The sequence below is a fragment of the Pinus tabuliformis genome, chromosome 9 (assembly GCF_031772625.1).
Source record: "Pinus tabuliformis cultivar Carrire ecotype Pingquan chromosome 9, CPIR1, whole genome shotgun sequence".
Lineage (NCBI taxonomy): Eukaryota > Viridiplantae > Streptophyta > Pinopsida > Pinales > Pinaceae > Pinus > Pinus tabuliformis.
This window is the reverse complement of record NC_142307.1, coordinates 344,629,401-344,644,947: the sequence shown is the minus strand read 5'-3', so window position 1 is coordinate 344,644,947 and position 15,547 is coordinate 344,629,401.

Below are 15,547 nucleotides of genomic sequence, written 5' to 3'. Positions count from 1 at the left end.
CAAATGGCAGTGCCATTCCGCGAGGTGGAAAGACAATGGAAGCTTCCAGAATCTTCTCCAATGACACTTGCCTCACTGAGTTCGACCAAGGATAAGTAAGAGGCTCTCAATCTCCAAGTGGAAGCAAGAACTGACAGAGAGAAGCCACTAGTCAAATCATAAGTTGACTCATCCTCCTTGCATACATCTATATATGGATCCCTCATCCCAGAGATCCAGGGGGCTGGAATTTTGTACATTGCAAAGAATTGTTGTTGGTTTTGAGATAGATATCGGAGTATTGGGTGATTTATGCTTTGTTGGAGGTGAAAAGGGGCTTCTTTGCTGGGAGGTTGATGTTGGATCAGGAATCATCGGTTGTAACTCCTCCTGGATCTTCTTGTTATATCAATAAAACTATTTGAGTTTCTCCTACATGCTTGTGTATCATTGATGTTTGTTACATTTGTATGTTTAGCTTAAATCTGATCCTAAGCTTTTTATGAATATAAACCCATGTCTTTGTATAGTTTCCTTCTTCTGTGATCTTGCAGGTACTTGGTGAAGCTGGGCAAGTAATGGAGCAGGTAGCTGGAAGCTGTCAAAGAGGAGAGAGATTGGATCAAAGGACTAGCGCAAGACACAGGTTGGTTCATCCTATTCCTCTTTGTTTATAGTTCATAAAGAAGAATACAAAAGTAGTTTTCTCTGTTTGTTTCTAAGGTTACTGTCACACCTTAGTGGGATAGAGTCGTTCTGAATAGACACTTTTCCCGTTAACAAAATGGTGACTCCACTGGGGAGCGATTGTCTAGTTAGTTTGCTTGTGTTTCTCTTGTTGTTTGTTTCATAAACTTAGAAGTAGCAAATTGAACTGCATTTGCCATTAACAAATGCAAAGTAGACATCTGCTGCTTCAATCCATTCACTGGATCTGTTTATGATCTGAACAGCTGATTCACAAATGATCTGATTGCCCTTTGTGATAGCTCTTAGACCTCCTTTAAATCTACCCTCTGATTGTGCATTACTGATTTCTTTTACTCGGCCAAAAACCATAGATTAAACTGCAAACCGTGACCCAGAACCCAGATAGAATTCTCATTTCTGCCCCAGTGCAGGCTCTGTGAAGAGGTTCTGCATTTCAATGTACTTCCCGAGAGGGTTACCTGCGCTGCAATGCAGTTTCTCTGTGTAACAGGTGTGCTGATCAGCCTAGCCTTGTGCAGCTGAGGTTCTTTGCTTCATTTTTTCAGTTTTGTCTCTGATTTTTGCAGCCTGTGATCAGCGTATGTGTCTGTTTAAAAACCCCTTTTCTTTGCCGTAATTCCACCTCCTTTGTACAAAAAGATTGTAGATGTTTTTGTGTGTTTGTGGTGTCATTTACAGTTTTCCATTGCAAAAGTAGAATAGTCATACTGTCATCCTTTGATTTAGATCTGTCGCAAGTGTCGATTTTGATCATAGGAGAAAGTTTATTTGCTGTTGACAGTCGATTATGCTTTTAATTTTGCCTTTGGTTTGAATTTGTGACTTTCTAGTGTCGAAACGAGTATTTATTTCAAAATCATAAAGTGTCGTAATCATCTCTACCTTTTGATTTCGAAAAGAAGGTTGTTTGTGTTGGTCACTTGAAAGCAAATTCAAATTTGTACATCAACTTTCTTTTTAGGCATCAATATTAAGAAAGTGAAAAACAAATACATGCACATGTGCATTTGCATATTGACAGTCTGTTTGGCTTGATTTAGGAAAGTGCATTTACAGTGTACTCTTTGCTCTTTGTGAAAAGATTGTGTCTTTCTTTTCCCCTTGTAGCTAGGATTTTCATTGCTGAAAAGAGATAAAAGTTTGCTTATCATCTTTAGATTGCATTTTAGAAATTACATCTACATCTCGTGGTGAACCCAAAAGGCAAACTTCATAAGAAAGATCAACTTAAAATAAATTGAATGAATCTAACAACGCTTTGGAACTTAACGCACAACATTTAGGCTAGAGACGTATTCCGGCGTTGTAAAGCCTGGTAACTGTTGTCCTCACTGATGGTTGGGTGATTCCTCCACTTTGAGACGATAAGTGCCAGTACAGACTTGTGCTCCCACGTACCGTCGAGTATATATTGGGAGACCCCTATAGGCTTAAAACCTTTATCCATAGGAAGCCGTGTCGGTTGCCCTTCTGATCGCAATGCACCGAACACAACATTCGGGAAGATTGACTGCCGTACTGTAAAAAGTATTTTGCAGTTTTGCGATTGGTTTGGTACTCCCTCTACCTAGATCTCCAGAACAGTCCCTTTCGTTCCTTTTAAGACTCCTTAATAGAAAAGGTCCATCTGAGCACTTGTCACTTCAAGCTCATTAAAAATCGAACGAGACTAGAGTCATCTTTTGTTTTTTCTCGACTCTTAAAAACTGAAAAAACAAGTTGTGTCAAAGCGTCTTAAAATTTATTTTAAACGGAATATTCATTAACCCTTTCCTACGTTGATCTTAGGTTGAGAAAATGGAGTCTACCAACCAAGGAATTCCCCTTGGTGGAAATCCTAGTCCCTTCTCCTCTTGGGGAGATGTTGGTGCACCCCATATGGCCACATTGTCACTTCCAGGACTGACAATTGGCTTGTCGGTCTGGCTCTTCTCAACCAATATCATTCAGAACACCACTATTCCTGAACAATCGAATCAGCAATTAGACGAGTCCAGAGTTGCCCACTAGCATTCTACTTCCTCTAATTCTTCCTCTCCTCCTTCCTCTTCGCTTGATGGGGCTGGCAAAGCCAAAATTCAAGTTCCTAAGGAGAAGAAGGAAAAGAAGAAGAAAGAGAAGAAGAAGAAGGAGCCAAAGGCGAATGGGGGAAAACGAGTGTCGTCTAACGAAAATCCACACACTGCACCGACCAAGCCTAAATTGCCATGTGTCATTTGCAAAGGAGACCACCTTCACAGAGATTGTCCTTGCATCCCTCGGATACTAAGGGACTGGTCTCCTCGTTTGCACAATCCGGTGTCATCAACCTCTGATGATCATGTTGAAAGCACACTATCAACTAGCGAAAGTGAAGCCCCAGGACAAAAAGGGAAAGCTAGATTTCCTTGTAAACTGTGCAAAGGCAATCATGTCATCCACCGTTGTCCCTTCTTAGACGAAGCGAAAAGAGTTTTGGATGATCATCCGGTTTCACCGTTACGACTTCCTCCTAGATATAAAAAACTCTTGCCGAGTCCATCGTTAGTTGAGAATCCAGCTGGCCCGCTCAAGTGGTCGGCTGAAGCACCTATCATTGAAGATAAACCATCTGGATCCATACCAGACGAAAGTCAAAAGGTCGAGGCGGCAGTTGACCCAGTCTTTCCTTCAGAGGTTTTATCTTCAGATGATACAGTCACTGAAGAGAACAAGGATGACACCGTCCAAATTCTCTTCATCAACACAGACTCCGACGAACATGGGGGAAATCTACCCATTCCTTTACCGCAGGAAGGAAGTTCGTCAGAGCCATACCCGGCCGTCTACTCGGTCCCACCTCCAAGCAACCCAGTTGTCTCCTTCGACTGGAATCAACTAGGAAGACCCCGTTTACCAGCAAGCATACCATTCCGAATTATCGTTCAAATATATAGAATGGTCATGGCTGGTACCATCATAGATGAGGGGGCTTCTGTGAGTATCCTTTCCTCTACTGCTTGGAAAGCATTTGATTCGACATCGCTTTTGCCTGAGATGAGAAATCTGACAGGCTTTGATAAAGGAACCAGTCGACCTTTAGGGATCCTTCCCGATGTGCCCATAACATTGAGAGGGAAGACAGTTCGCATGAACATAATGGTAGTTCAAGGACCCTTGGATTATAACCTACTCCTTGGATGAGACTATATTTATTGCATGGGAGCCATCGTCTCCTCACTCTTTAGAGTAATGTGTTTTCCTCACGAAGGAAGAGTGGTCAAGCTCGTGGACCAGCTTTCATTTCCCAGATCACGCATAGCAAATAGTCATATACCATCCCTAAATGGTCTCTTCACGCAAGAAATGTCTCAATCCCCTGTCCATCCTCCCGATAAGCGTGAGCAATTCGGAGGGATATGACTGAAACCCATGGGGCATGCATCCTGGTCTGCTTCGGTAGGAAAACTTTAGGTATAGTGTAGGTTTCCGTGGGAGAATATGACTAGTCTGTACCCCGTCTGTGATTGGAAGAGGGTTTATTCTAGAATAAGATTCTCTTGTCAAAGTTATGTGATTTAGCGGGCATCGTCGTCGACCTTTTCTTATCTAAATAGACATCGCCGAAGAAATGTTTCATTCGCAACGCGAATAAGACAATCTTTGGTAACCTGTAAGAGGTAGGCCTCTCCTGATAGAACAAATGTTGTGTCTGCAAATTGAGGGGTAACCTTGAAACCATATTTTATACCTGGGGGCATGCAAACCTTTTGGAGTGCAAGCGAGGGACGGCTATTTATTTTTTAAATTTTTAGGACCTCTAACCATTTAAACTCGTAGGATTAGTCGTCACCTAACTTGCATAAAGAAAGGATGTGGGGCAAAATTCTAAAAATTGCCATTTTTTATATGAGACATTCTTATCATATGACTGGATTAATCGAGCAGTTTTAGCACATAGTTCAAGCTCGTTAAAAAATAAACATAAGACATGAGCAAATGTTTCCACCCGCGCTTAAGCTCGTTAAAAAATGAACTATTCCCAGGTAAATAACCACCGTGAATGTAGTACTTCAGCCATTAAAGCCTTGGTCGTGTTTGCATCGTCACCTCCACTTTTTCATTGGCCGATCATTCACCTCCATTTGATTGTTTACCCATTTTGAGGAACAGCTGCGAAGAGTGATTTCACTAGCCATCCTTGTGACACTACCGTGATTGGAAAATTCCAAACCTTACCTGGAATCAGCTGCTACCCTTTTCTATCACTCGTTCCTCAAAAGACGAGTCTTCTTTAAGCTCTTTTCAACTGACTCGTAAAATATGAAAAGATTGCCGAGTTTTGGCCTTCCAGCTCGTTAAAGTGACGGGAAGTGCTATCCCTCCTCTAGATTTTAATCTTCTTGGACCTGAGGTATTATTACACAAAAAGATCAAGCGCTTGTTTTGTTCGGCTCGTTAAAACTATCGAAAATTCATCCCTTCTGTATTATTTTATACTTTTTCGGACTTAAGGGATTAGATGACGAAAAAGGAATTTTGGAGTTACCTTTACGTACCTTTTCAGACTCTCTAAAAATGAAAAGGACCGAGTTATCTTTGTCGTTAAACTCGTTAAAAAGATTAATAGCGACAAACTTGTCTTTAGGCGAGAACGAGTTTCACTATCGCTAGGCTCGTTAAAACATAGCGATGGGCTTGCCCGAAGGGAAAATTATAGAACAAGCATATGTTATCCTCCTCAAGCTTGACAAAAATAAAGAGGTACTGGTCAGAAATGACTGGGGAAAAATTGGGAAGAAAACTCAAAGAATCTTTGTTGGTAGCAAGTCGCTCTTGAACATGACACTTCCACTCCGTGTCCGAGTCGGGTTAGGTTGTTTCATTCACTGGTCACATCACCATGGTCACGCCATACCATCCAAATTTTGGGTAAATGCTACCAATCCATCACATAAGTGTCGCTGACATGTTCAAGAGAAGTCATCTAGAGAAGTCACCTGTGTCCCATCCACTACCATACATTATACTTCATTCTTTCATGACCACCATCCTGAACCGTATATCATCAGACTGTTTTCACCTCCATCAAAATCATTTGCTCTGTTCCGTTTCATTGATGTGGGATTCATTAAGGCCCTCCTTTGACGGATCGCATCTTGTCGACATCAGCTCATTATCCAAGAAGTTGATCTAGGAACACCCCGTTCAGTACTTTGAAGCTTGCATGCCTCAATGGCAAGTTTCTCACTTCCGGTGACAAGTATACATCAATGACCTTCGACCGAAAGATTTTGCGTGGTGTTCGATGCCAAGTCCTTTATTCACACCACGTGAATTTTACTGCAGTACCTTGAGGGTCATCATCATTATCGGTGATTCCTCTCGCGCTTGTTAACAATTTACATCATTGACTGGTAATCAAGCGATGTCTTTCCATGTTCGACTTCAAAACAATTCTCACATGGATCGACTTGTACTTCGAGTGAAGATCGGATGAGATTGAAGACCCTGGATCTAGTTTCATCCATCCGGGCTGCGATATATATTCAGGAAAATAAAGACATTAAATGTACAGCATTACAGAACAAATAATCATCCTACCAAAAGGATGATGGCTCTATCAGAATCATCAGTCTACCATCAGATGATTGTCTGTCCCATGTACATGAAAATGAATTTATAAAGCTGAGCATTGGAATGCCCGCCTCAGCTAGATCATGAAAACAGTATGAAGATAATGTATTGTATTGTATCTTATTACAGGTCTCCTCCCAGCATTGAAAGAACTTCAGATCCTCCTAATAAAGCATTTCACCCGATAAACGGCCTCATACTTTAGGGGGCAACTGTTATAGACATTTTTGTGCCTTACAGCTCTAAGCATGAAATGTCCATAAACCAAGGGATCCTAAGTCCCTAAAAGTGTTGTTCCGACCCCTAAAGGAACAAGGTCAACAAATTACAGCTTCTCCCAGAAGTTCTCCACCAGAAACTGCTCAGAATCAGTCAAATCAGGATCATTTCAGCTGCTCCACTGGATAGCTGCGTTGCATAGCACCCAAATACACTAGCTAGGTGCGTTGCAACGCACCTAAATGCACTATCAGGGTGCGTTGAGAGGGAAATGACAAATGGCAGTGCCATTCCGCGAGGTGGAAAGACAATGGAAGCTTCCAGAATCTTCTCCAATGACACTTCCCTCACTGAGTTCGACCAAGGATGAGTAAGAGGCTCTCAGTCTCCAAGTGGAAGCAAGAACTGACAGAGAGAAGCCACTAGTCAAATCATAAGTTGACTCATCCTCCTTGCATACATCTATATATGGATCCCTCATCCCAGAGATCCAGGGGGCTGGAATTTTGTACATTGCAAAGAATTGTTGTTGGTTTTGAGATAGATATTAGAGTATTGGGTGATTTATGCTTTGTTGGAGGTGAAGAGGGGCTTCTTTGCTGGGAGGTTGATGCTGGATCAGGAATCATCGGTTGTAACGCCTCCTGGATCTTCTTGTTATATCAATAAAACTATTTGAGTTTCTCCTACATGCTTGTGTATCATTGATGTTTGTTACATTTGTACGTTTAGCTTAAATCTGATCCTAAGCTTCTTATGAATATAAACCCATGTCTTTGTATAGTTTCCTTCTTCTGTGATCTTGCAGGTACTTGGTGAAGCTGGGCAAGTAAGGGAGCAGGTAGCTGGAAGCTGTCAAAGAGGAGAGAGATTGGATCAAAAGACTAGCGCAAGACACAGGTTCGTTCATCCTATTCCTCTTTGTTTATAGTTCATAAAGAATAATACAAAAGTAGTTTTATTTGTTTGTTTCTAAGGTTACTGTCACACCTTAGTGGGATAGGGTCGTTCTGAATAGACACTTTTCCCGTTAACACTTCCTAGCTTATCTATGCATCAGCGATGTCCCTCGTGCGCGGGCGCGAACCTTGCACTATGCTGATTCTGTGTGCAAGTCCCTTATCGCGCAGCTCCAAAATATACTTATTTATAGTCCTTCACTCTCTTTCAACTATCTGGAGCACTGAAACCATACTTCCTACAGCTAGTCAGATGGTCGCACCATCTGTGTGAGGCTCCAACTTTTTTTCCTGTATAGTCCACGGGGAATCCTCAATTGTTCTCGCAACAATTGGCATCGCGCATTCTATTGCATGTAGTGCACTCCCCTAGTTACTGTGTTTGGTGAGATGCGGTTGTAGTTATTATCACCCAATAATTTCCCAAGGTTAAGGAAAGATATCACCGGGGTAACCACAAACCAACTTTTAGGCTTAGGCTCTAGCCAACCTAAGTCCAGAGAGGGCTCTCTCTATATGATTTAGCTTTGTTTGATGGGATATTAGGCTAGTTATGAAATTTCAAGGGGGTTTTGATTTGTGTTGAAGATTGGGTGGTGGAATTCTTGGAGTAGATGGATAGAGCTAGGTCTTCAAGCTATTGGGCTATGGAGTCAACAAATGGATAGAATAATTGGACCAGATCATTAAAGGGAATGTTCACAGGGCAAGCTAGCAAAGAAAAATCCAAATCTTTAGGCCTAATGGGTGAAGTGATTCTAACTAGGGTGAAAGGGCACTTGAGAATACTTGGACGAGGATTAGAATGAAGAATAGAGGGTGATCATGAACAAAGGGAAATTAAGAATCCTTTGCTATAGATCAGAGGAGAAACTACAGAAGCTAATGAGATGTTAAGAGTTCCCTAGCTAAGATAGTTTAGGAGAAAACATTCAGAATGTAAAACAGTCAAGACAAAGTGCATTTAAGCAATTTCTGAAATATCATTCCTTGTTATACATTTATATTTTAGAAATTTACACAAAATATTATGGAAAAAACATAAGGAAAATAACATTGAACATAGAAGAATACTTATTTGTATTTAGCTACACACAAGAATCCTGTAAAATATTTGATCTTTGTTCCTTGATCCAACAAGCCAATCCAGTCACTAATATAATAAAACTCTAATTTGAGAGAAACATTATATAGAAATGTCTTGGAATCCACCCAAAATACTTCCAATGAAGAAGTATTTATAGAAATTCTAAACTGAAATATCTTGAAAAGATATCAACATTGGTTTTACAAATATCACAAACTGTTTTATATTAATAGAACTTAAATACAAGACACTAAAAAATAATGAATCTATTTGGAACTATATTTATGGATTGAGGGTGAAAAATAATAGAAATTCTAATTTGATAGCAACTCCTAATTGATGATGAGGCATCCAAGTCACTAACTACATCCTTTCTTTGTGCATTCTACCCTAACAATTCTGCAAAATTAGGATCCATTTGATACCTTTGTATATCTCAATCCGAGATAGATATGTAAAACGTGAAAGAGGTTATTGTAGATAAGTATGTTATTGAGATAAAACTCTCTCCGTGTCCTAAAATGAAGCTCCATCTTTTCACAATAGTCTCTACAAAAAGATGTCAGAAACAAGACTTTGCATAGTCCAAAAAATAGGCTGTGAATATATGCACTTATCTCACTTTTGGTAATACGTGTGTAAAAAGTGAGATAGGTTTTTGTAGATTAGCCTTTTAGGAACACAAAACTCCTCTAGTTTCTCAAAATTCATCTTGGATTGGCCTAAATCATTTCTTAAAAACTATGACTTAAACATGAAATTTCTGAAGAATGTACCATTTCTGCTCTGATTTCAGCTTCTAACCTTAAATTTGTTTTAACTATTTTTTACTTTTATTTTGGATAAAATTAATTTTTTCTGATGAAAGTGTTTTCGTCTCTGTTTAAGCCTCACTGCCTCCATGTTTAATTTTACTTTTTACTTTTACCGCTATGTTTCTTCATCTATCTTGACTTTGACATGAATCTGTATGCTTTGTAATTGTCTTCCCTGTCGTTTGTCTTCATGCTAGCTGCTTTACTTGACTTGGTCTTGAAGCCGATACTCTTTAACCCTAATACATTTTGACTATTCTTTATTGTGTCCTTTTACCTTCACTGTATATTTTAGGTTTTTATTGTTTATTTCAACACTAATTCATTTAATTCCATGCGTTCCTCTGCTTGTATTTTAACTGTACATTTTATTTTCAATCTCTGTATGAATAGATTTGATAAAAATCTTGGAGTAAAAAGGTCTTATGACTAGTATTAAGACTGTTTATCCAAGGTTACGGTCTTTTGATCACCTGTAAAATAAAACAAGTTGTTAGGAAAACGTTGTGTTGACAGGGAGGATCAATAATGGCTTTATCGAGCTTTATAGGTCTATGGAGTGAGTCCAAAGTTATTTCCGGAGGTAAACCATGGTTGAATTGGTTAGCAGAGGCTTTAGGTGGTGCAGAAGGGTTACACAGGGTTTTACTGCACAAACAGGTGAAAACGAGCAAAACTGGGGTTTTTGTGTTTAATTGGGTAAAGGTTGATTTTCTTGAATTTTGGTGCAAAGTGAAAAGTAGACGGTTTTGTCATTTAGCGAGAGAGTGGTAAGCAATTTATTTCACATCACTTTTGTAGGCTTGGTGGTATTCGGGAGCGGTCACTCGATTCCATTCATTGAATGACACATAGCATCTAGGGCAGGGCAGAAAACCACTTTTTTGGGTGGGTATCGTTCGGCGGATAATCCCACTAGAAATGGCTTATGAGCATTGGATGTGGGCCTTCTGATCGGACGGTGATCACGCTATGAACGAGCACGGAGGGTAAAGGGGTGGGGGGCCGATGGGTTAATTGTGGCGGTATGGTGATTAAGCATGGGTTAATGGCAAACTTAGGTGACAGGGGTGATTTATGGAGTTTTACTTAACGTAATCGTGGATCTATCAGTTAATGAGCTTTATCGAGGTTTGGGTGAAATTCGTAGTTTTATAGTTAAAACTAGGTCTATGGATATTAATGTAAGTGATTTAATATATACATACGGGAAAGGGTATTAATGGGAATTAATATATAAAAGTTAGAAGTTAATTTGAAAACGGTGGAAATGAATTGCACTATGCATAATGTATTTTATGTGATTTGTTTTCTTTTCGCATATATGCATTATAGCTTAGGCTACAGTGTTTTTGTGGGTTTTTGGGAAAAAGGGGTTTTACATGGGGGCGATTACTTTCCCTAGGCAAATAGTGTTTTAACCTTAGGAAAAGGGGTTTTATTAGGGAAATGAGGGGGAATGAAGAGAGATGAATTTTTATGAGGGGAATTTAGTACTTGATATCCATAAATCATTGAGTTGAGGGTCTAGTCCCTCCAAAAGTCAGAGAAATGATCTAAGCCTCTTTGACTTAAGGTTTTTGAGAATTTTGAACTTTATTATGGGAAATTAGTCAAGTAAAAGGTGAAATGAATGGAGGAAGTTAATTAATTTACTTTGAGATCCATTTGCATGCTTGACTATTCATTCATATCTAGAACATATGATGGAAAATGATAAATATGCTTTTGTCTAATCAATCATCATATTTTTGCAACCTTTCTCCTACTTACCCATCTACTTTTCCTACTATTTTTTTCTTCACTTAATTAAGGTGCATTTGAGCTAGCAAACCCTTATCAAATATTTTTCTTTCTCTTGATAATAGTAAACTAACTAAAACTAACCTTATTACATCTAAGGGCTCAGATTAAATAGTTGAGCTCCTTTTATTTACTCTACCTATCTAATTATTTGCCAAGGTTACACTGTTTGGCCAGATTTTTATTCTCTATCTATAGACATGAAACTAAAAACATGAAATATCCAAGTTTAAACATTTTGACTATCATTGATTGTGGCAAGGATCACAAGCTGCACACAATCTTTTATTATGCATAAAAAATAAATAGGAGTGGAATTTTGGCTTGCTCACTTTCATGGTCTTTTTTTATTTTTTTGGGGTTCATATTTTTCATCATTTTTGACCCTTTTTATTTTTTTTGTCCTTTGATTATTCTTTTAGGACATACCCTCTTTACATTTTTTTATTTTTCAATATGGAAAACATTTGCATAAAGCAAAGGTATGTACATATTACAAGGTTTAATCTCATTCATTCAAAATTATTGACTCCTATTGGTATAGGAACCTAATAGTAGCCATGGTAGTAGAGTCATAAATTCTTGGCGATAGTCTTATAATTCAGTGGTATGATCATCCACACCTTGCCTTTTGACCCTTGGTCTATTGATGTTACATGCTTGCTTGATCTCATTTTCCAGCTCTTGACCTCTACATCCATCAAAAGGCTTTTCCCCCTTATTCATACCCAGTCTTTTTCGAGTTCGCGAAGTCTAAGGTTTCCTTGTCGAATGGCTTCCTAGAGCCTTATGTGCTTGACTTTGTGTAGCTGTGTGAGTTCTTTGTTCTGAGCTTCATGCACTGTCACACCTGCGAGTGCTATTATGTGTCGATTCCATTTTTCATTTTCTTCATAAATTACGGTCCTTACTCTGTTCCGCTCCTTTGGAGTCATTTCCTCTATCAAGGTTGTGTACATGCCCCCAAAGGCCTATCAGACCGCTGGTGCATGCAGGTTCCAATCAGTGTGTCTCGCCTGGTGAACCCTGTTCAATAGTTCACACATCCCATAGAATGCTTCCTCATGGATAATTGGTAATGCGCATCACCTTCCCTGCTGCTGCGTTTTGGCTCGATTCTCTATTTTGGGAGTGGTGTGTGCTAGTGCAGGCCGTACGACATATGTTCGTACCCATCGGGAAAGGTGGGCGCGCAAGTTGTCCTGCCCTTGGTGACTGGCTCTAATCTTGAGCTGGGATTTTCCAAATCGTAGGCACATCATCCTTCTACATCCTCACCAGTCCTCAAAACTTCCTTGATGCATACCCCACCATAATGTGAGCGTTGCGCACAATGCCCACTTCAGAGCACTGAACTGCTACTATTTTGGTACTGTGCTTTCGAACTTGTTGAGGAATTCATCTATCACTGTCAACCCATCATAACTAGGTAGATCCCTTGCTTCTATTGTTACACAACATAGTGACCTTATCATCATGTTGCAATTGAGTGTGGTTGCTTCGTGTAACCAGTTTTGCCATCGTTCTACTTCTTCGTCCGAATCTGAAGTGCAAGAGCTATCACGCTCCCACGAAACCCTGCTATCTATTGTCGGATTCACCCAATTCTCTTCTCATTTAGTCATCTTGTAAATACAATCGAGATCATCATCACTATCATCGTCGCACACCGGTTTAGTGTATTGCGCTCCTTCGGCTAGATCTAGCAGTACTAATACGCGTAGTGACTTGTTTTCAAAGATCATTTTGCACTTCTTTAGATTTATGACTCCATTCATATCCGTGGCCCAGTCTATTCCTAGTATCACGGGATAGGGATTACTGTCATCGACAATTTCTATTATTTTAAAATCCACCTGCACACTCACACCTTCAATATCTACTGTAACCTCTTGCAACCTTCCCATGGGGAATATCTTATGTTTGTTCGCCATTTGTAACTGGATAGGAGACCATTGTAACGCGAGTCTTCCCATGCATTCCCATTTTTGTTTTGGTAGTACATTTGCATCTATCCCGAGATCCAGGATTACCTGATCCATTTTGTACTCACTGATTTAAGGATTCAACCTCATTTCCCTTCCTGTTCGCAAGGCATGCTTCCTAAGTTTTTGGATTGCACGTGGTTCTCCTCACCCCGCACACCTAATGATAAGTTCTTGTATCCCTTTTATTGCCTTGCTATCATGTAGTAGTTTCATGCATGTCTCCAGAAAGGTAGTGAGCATTGAAGGATCCATTCCTATTTCTAGTTGATCCTTACTACCGGAAGTGGAGGCCTCCGTGAAGCTCTTCTTGGCTTCCATAAATGTCTCCTTCACTCATTCTAAATCAAATTCAGGTTCCTTTCGAGGAGCCTTGTGAACCCACACACTTTCTTCAGACTGCTTGCCTTTATCCACACTAATGTTAGTACCACTGCTGAGCATCATGTTTATAGTCAGGTCCTCTTTGTGTAGCTCAGACCTCATCATCTACAAATTTTGAGTTGGAGGGGGCTGAAGTATCCCTTTTTTACATAGTCTCGGTATCAATGTAGGATAGTCTTCTACCTCATGATCAAACCGAGTACAGTACAAACATGATGTCCTTGTTGGGTTTGTATAATCACAGGCATAGTGCCCTGGCACTACACAATTGTAACAAATTAGTTGTCTGTGACCCCTCCCCAGTCCCATTCCATATCAACCTCGACTGCGCCCCTGAAATCTAGCGCGCATCATTCCTACATTTGGATCAAGAGCTCATGTTTCGGTATGCACCCAGTAAGCAGTAGTCCATTCCATCATCAGTTCATAGCTTCTGCAGGTGCATTCATCATGTGCTATCAACATGCAGAAGTTACAAAACAATTGTTGGTATGTCTGCATATACTTTTGTAATAGATGACAATTATCTGTAGTGTGTTTTCCTCCTATCTAACAGATCGCACACCATAATGCAGGTATCTCGCTTGGTCCTACATGCACCTATGGTCTTAATGGAATTGGCCCTCCTCCTGCCAAGTAGTTCACGAAGACAGGACAATGGTCCTTTTCATGCCCTTTGCCTTTGAATTTTATGCACCATACCTCCTCGCGGACCTTTTGCCACGGTGTCCTGTCCTGTTTTAAACTCTAGATCTCCAGACATGGATTTTGCAGTTACGCATGGATTTGTTGGACTCCCAAACTAGGGTCTTTTATAGGGGTCTCATGTAATCTCATTGCCATCTCCAAAGCTTCGCCCTGGGTGGAAAACTTTTTGATATGATAGTGTCATCCTTAAGCGCGGTGCTAGTGACGCTACAAACCATGGGCGGCGTTATCCATCTGTTAACGTCATGTTGGCTTCGCGAATCATACCCTTTAGTCTCTAGTCTAGATCCTAGGGGGTCTCGCCCGGGAGAATCATGATTTCCTTAAACCCAATGATTGATTTCGTTTCTGACTTTGGCTTGCTAAATTCCCTATTCAGTGCGTTCTGGATATCTGTGATCACTATGCTTTGATGGTCATTAGAATGCTTGATTTACCATGTCAATGCGAAATCCTGCAATGTGCTAACCAATGTTGTCTTCTTGATATTATCATCCATGACTCCTTCCACTTCCCATACAACTTTTACCACGAATCAAAATTGGTCCTGATCCTTGTTTCCTACTCCCGTAAATACCAGAAATTTTATCGCGCTCACCATATTAAACTGTGGTGGTGGCAGAGGTGGTGTGGGCGAAGTTGGAGATGAAGATGGTGAAACCGATAGTGGTGTGGGTGGGGGTGGTATGTGCGGAATTCGTTGTCTTATCAGACTGATCGCACTCCTTGGTTAAAATCTCATGATCTCCTCCTCACTTTCCCGCAGAGGTGAAAAAAAAGGACTATTCTGCAATTCTTCATTACTTTTGTTCCTATAGATCCTCCCACTTCATGTTGCCCCCAACATCAATTTATTCCCATAACCATTTTTTCACACAGTAGCATTTCAATCCAAGTCTTCAAAGACTTAATTTACTTACCTCATGGTCCTTTGAGGAAACGCCCTTTCACCTCGCTGTAGCTGACTGTCATGTCTACCGCGAACTCTATGATAAATCCTCCTATAATTCGATCGAGCTAGTAGTCCATAGCACATGTGAGCTTCTCTTCTGATGCTTCTAGTCTTCACACCAATCCAGGAGTTCACACAATTGGTTTGTCGAGCCTATGCCTTCCTTGACTGTTTGCTAGCTTCGTGATACGCTCATACAACTTAGAGGGAAAGGACGCAAAGAAAATTTTGTGGATCTCCATATATAAATAGTGTTACAACAACTATTCCTTTGATGCTCACTGATTTTTGTTTTCCTGCGTCGCGAACTCATGAATCTTTTTGTCCAACCACCCTTCAAATTCTTTCTT